The sequence below is a fragment of the Clupea harengus genome, chromosome 18 (genome assembly GCF_900700415.2).
Source record: "Clupea harengus chromosome 18, Ch_v2.0.2, whole genome shotgun sequence".
Classification (NCBI taxonomy): domain Eukaryota; kingdom Metazoa; phylum Chordata; class Actinopteri; order Clupeiformes; family Clupeidae; genus Clupea; species Clupea harengus.
In genome coordinates, this window is record NC_045169.1 from 14,924,975 (window position 1) to 14,930,974 (window position 6,000).

The window sequence follows — 6,000 nt, forward strand, 5'->3', positions numbered from 1 at the left end:
CCTGAGAGTCAAGGGGAAGAGAGAAGCACAGTCAATGTTACTGTTACTGTAACTACAGAACAAAACTGAGATTGCATCAATTGACGAATTGCATACTAACACAATGGTTTATTAAAACCAGGGATGGATTAATGAACGGGCCTACCGGGCCCAGGCCCAGGGGCCCATGAGCTCAGGGGGCCCCTAGGCCAGAGCCTCTGCGTGAAGTCGCTGTTATGTATCTCTTATTTGTGGTTGAAAAAGGTGTATTTTATTCATTTGCTAATGGCTTTAATTGAGTGTACCTGTGCTGTGTTAGAAAAAAGCTAGATTACTGCGACAGTGATCAAGCCTAACTTTTAGGGGCTGCTCAGGATACCTTATGCAATATATTCCCTCAAAATGGCAAACCTGTCTCTGTCATGGTTTTCATCATTTTTAGGGGGAATCGTCAGTAGCAATCTACAACAAAATTATACTGTATGCTTATCTTACATACACTATAGAAACTATTAAAAACGATTCAATTAAATTAATAATTTCTTATTTTCTTTGTTATTTTTGTCATATACAGATATGCAATGATGATTGCTGGGTAATATGTATCTTGTCCAATGTCAAGTCTCTATTTGATCATGTGATGAGACGATACGATATAGCTAGTTTAGGCGCAAGACCTACAAGCAGGCACAGTAGGCTACACCTGCCGGACGACGCCTTTCAAACATAAAAGTGGTGATGCATGATTTGATGTTTCAGTGGACAGGATAGCCAGCCCATTCAGCCTCTCCTGCCCCATGCTGCCCCTCAGGTAGGTCTTAATCCGTTTGAAGTTGGAAAAGAATCATTCGGCTGTTGCCCTGTCACATGTAATGTCAGAAACAATAGCAGGGCAGTGCGCACCTCACCGAAGGTGGATGTTACAGAGTAAACTTTGACCTGTTTACTTTCCCAATACAATAGCCAAAGTATCTAATTCGACCGTAAAATCCAACACATTGGGTTGTGTTTGTGTGTGCGTGTGCGTGCGTTCGTGTTTTGCGGGCGCACATTTTTTTTTTCCGCGGGGGGGGGGGGGGGGGGCCTTCAAAATATCCAGGCCCAGGGGCCCGTGGTTTCTTAATCCGTCCATGATTAAAACCATTTATATATTTACTGTATATATATGCAATTTATTAGTAGGATAAACCCTTTACCACAAGTATACAGAAAATGCAATATATACAACTATTCAGCACAAGTAGTACCGTCACACATACCCACACAAAGCTTTATGCATATATTAACATTAACATGCACCTACACATTAGAGATAATTTAATTCCTGTGTTTCAAGAGTGTTAATAGAACGATATAATATTTTCACGCTGCGATTTATGTTCTTTATGACTGAATTATTTATGGGACTTAAAGGAAAGTTGGGAATCAAGCCAAAGGCACAAGTATTTAGAGTCTTTTATCCAAGTATTTAGAGTCTTATACCCAAGTATTTAGAGTCTTATATCCGAGTATTTAGAGTCTTTTATCCAAGTATTTAGAGTCTTATATCCAAGTATTTAGAGTCTTACTGTATGCCCAAGTATTTAGAGTCTTATACCCAAGTATTTAGAGTCTTACTGTATACCCAAGTATTTAGAGTCTCATACCCAAGTATTTAGAGTCTTATACCCAAGTATTTAGAGTCTTATATCCAAGTATTTAGAGTCTTTTATTCAAGTATTTAGAGTCTTATACCCAAGTATTTAGAGTCTTATACCCAAGTATTTAGAGTCTTATATCCAAGTATTTAGAGTCTTTTATCCAAGTATTTAGAGTCTTATACCCAAGTATTTAGAGTCTTATACCCAAGTATTTAGAGTCTTATATCCAAGTATTTAGAGTCTTTTATCCAAGTATTTAGAGTCTTATACCCAAGTATTTAGAGTCTTACTGTATACCCAAGTATTTAGAGTTTTATACCCAAGTATTTAGAGTCTTACTGTATACCCAAGTATTTAGAGTCTTATACCCAAGTATTTAGAGTCTTATACCCAAGTATTTAGAGTCTTTTATCCAAGTATTTAGAGTCTTATACCCAAGTATTTAGAGTCTTATACCCAAGTATTTGTATTCATATTTGGATGAATCTAAGAATTATACCAATGAAGTCTCTTCTCTTTGACACTCATGCCTTCCATTCAAATGGATCAAGCTGATAAGAAACGGGGCATTTACACACCGACTCTTAAACAGCTGATAAGAAACGGGGCATTTACACACGACTCTTAAACAGCTGATAAGAAACGGGGCATTTACACACCGACTCCTAAACAGCTGATAAGAAACGGGGCATTTACACACCGACTCTTAAACAGCTGATAAGAAACGGGGCATTTACACACGACTCTTAAACAGCTGATAAGAAACGGGGCATTTACACACCGACTCCTAAACAGCTGATAAGAAACGGGGCATTTGCACATCGACTCTTAAACAGCTGATAAGAAACGGGGCATTTACACACCAACTCTTAAACAGATGATAAGAAATGGGGCATTTACACACAGACTCTTAAACAGAAACATAAAATACACACTGACACTAACTTAACGGGGAGCATGAATACATTCCACACAGAATCAAGCATTAACCGGCACACAGGCAAATCACACTGGGCCAAGCAATCACAAACTCAATCACACACACACAGGAGCGCGCACCCTGCATTCTACAGTATATTAATTACTGTCTGTAGACTGTTGTCATGTTCTTATTGTATAATAATAGTAATATAATACTCATAATAATGACTATATTAGCATATTATGAGAACACATTATTATTATTCATATATTTAATGGAGTCTGCTTCAGCTGGTCCGTAGGCATTGAAATAGATCTGACTATATAATATAGTGGTGGTCTGTTCCAGCACGGCTGAATGCTAACCACATGTGAGCCTGCAGCCTTCTGTGCCGATGGCAGGGGCAGGCAAGTGATGTCTACCTCCAGAGGAAGGAGCAAGTCTCACATGTAGCTTTGCCCTTGTGGGGCAGATGTACGGGTATTTAGGCCTAACAGTGTTATGCTAGTGTGTGTGTGCATGTGTGTGCATTCAAGTGTGTTCGTGTGTTTGTGCGCATGTGTGTTTACTACCGTCGCTATGCTGGCATTCCCAGCAGGTCAGCAGTGGCGTGGAGTGGTCACTGGATACGGTTGTTTGGCTGCCCAGTGGGAGTGGAGGGGCGGGGTGCAGAAGGGGGGACCCCTCTCCTCTCCTCAGCCCATGCAGCCGGTCCAGTGCCAAGACATGTCTTTGACCCAGATTCAGATAACATTCGCAGAACAGGGACACAAGAGACGGGAGAGGTGGCCAAACATTCCCCTGGACGTCACAACTGGCTGCCGACCTTCAAGGTGACTTGGTTTGTGGTGGTGGTGTGTGTGTGTATGGGAAAGAGAGAGAGGGGGCGTTTTTTATGAAGTCGGCGACAATGGCAAGGTAGGTATTCACTGGTGTTTAGGTTAGGGAACAGCTTCTAAAAATGAGTCTTAAATTCGTCTCCACTATAAGACAGAGTTTTCTAAACGGTAGGGATGACCCATTGAGCCTTGAACATTTGTCCCCAGTTTACAACTGCAATGGGAAACTAATTTATTAATGTAGTACTTCATAATTGAATCATTATTCTTAGTGACTAAAGTTTGTGATATACTGGTCATATTAGCTATGCGAATATACAGTAACAGTTTAAATACATATATCCACATAAAAATGCTGTATGAACAGTCACATCTAACTACATGTATGCATACACTCTTACAGCCATGAACACACACACACACACACACACACACACACACACACACACACACACACACACACACACACACACACACACACACATAATCACCCCCCATGGGCCCTCACACTCATTCACAAAGGCACACCATACTACACCTACACACACACACACACACACACACAATTTTCCCTTGTGTTGATTCACACATCCTGAAGGTCTGGACTTACTCCTCCATTGATGATTCACAGATCTGTGAGCCGGTCCACACAAGCATACATGCCCTCCTACACACACTCATACATGTACACACACACACACACACACACAACTCTTTGTTCCTTGTCAATGTAGACTTTGGTGTAGAAGAGTAGTCGTCATTATAGTTTTCTTTCACGGCTTCACAATCCCCCCCCCCCCTCTCTCTCTCACACACACACACACACACACATACTGAACTGTGTTCACCAGAGCTGCAGGTTTATGCTTGTCAACAAATCACACATGTCAGGGATGACCATGAATTTCTATGCAGTGTTTTTTCCTGTAAACCTTTAGTAGAAATGGCTGGAAGCTGTTTATCTGTTCTTTCTCAACCAAAAGGACTTGCTATTGTTTGTCTATGAGGTGTAAAAGCAGGCCACAAACACAGTGAGGAGCTGAGAATACTTGAGGGGCCGACGTGAAGTAAAGAGTAAATACTCAATCCATCTTCTGTTATCTGCTTCGTGGTGTGCTGGTGAAAAGGTCTTGGACTGAGTTCATGTGTCTTGTGTGTTTGTGTCTGTGTCTGTGTCTGTGTCTGTGTCTGTGTGTGAATGTGTGTGTGAGGCTGTGTGTGTGTGTGTGTGTGTGTGTGTGTGTGTGTGTGTGTGTGTGTGTGTGTGTGTGTGTGTGTGTGTGTGTGTGTGTGTGTGTGTGTGTGTGTGTGCGTGCGTGCGTGTGTGTGTGCATGCTCATGCCTCTGCACAGCATGTTGGCTAAGCCCCCTCACTATTTTATTTGAAGGTCACCCTGAAACCACTGCTGCAGAGAGCTATGGTGTGTGTATGTGGGTGTGTGTGTGTGTAAAATGAGCTACCATCAAACACTTGAGCACGTGCAAACAGCCCACTGGGACTGAGCACTCCCACCCTCCCACAGATAGACATACTCACACACACACACACTCCCACACCCCCACAAACAGACACACTCACAGACACACAAACTCACAGACACACGCACACACACACACACATACACACAGACAGACAGACAGACACACACCCTTCTTACTCATACATGCCCACACACACACATTTCAACCACCCACTCACACACACACACACACACACACACACACAGACACACACACACTCACCCACTCACACACACACACACACACACACACACTCGCACTTACCCACTCACACACACACACAGACACGCTCTTTCCTCCTCTGTATCTGCTGATTGCCCTTTCTCTAAAGGCATGAATCATCTGAATCCAAGAAAACCAGGACAGGCATGTCTCATCTATATAAAAATGAATCTATGAACATCAGGACAGGCATGTCTCATCTATATAAAAATGAATCTATGAACATCAGGACGGGCATGTCTCATCTATATAAAAATGAATCTATGGGGGGGCACTGTGGCGCAAGCAGTAGCCCCGACCATATACGGGCTTGAACGGCCACGGGGACACAGGTTCGAATCCGACCCGCTGTCATTTCCCGACCCCACTCTCCACCTCTTCTCTCCATCTCATTTCCTGTCCAAACCTTCACTGTCCTATCTGAATAAAGGCAAAAAGGCCAAAAACAAATCTTTAAAAAAAAAAAAAATGAATCTATGAACATCAGGCCGGGCATGTCTCATCTATATAAAAATGACAAGCGAGCTGTTGAGTTGCATTGATGTTCCCACCATCTGTGATTCTATTTTTTCTACTCTCATGGCTTCACAGTCATTTTTAAAAGGCAGTGTCGTCCATTGTCATGTCCCAGTGAACTCCGTCAGACTGGTTAGTGGTTAGAACAGCTGTGGATGATTTAAAGTCACTTTTAAAAGGCAGTGTTGTCCATTGTCACGTCCCAGTGTATTCAGTTTGACTGGTTAGTGGTTGAAACAGCTGTGGATGACTTAAAGTCACTTTTAAAAGGCAGTGTTGTCCATTGTCACATCCCAGTGTATTCAATTTGACTGGTTAGTGGTTGAAACAGCTGCGGATGACTTAAAGTCACTTTTAAAAG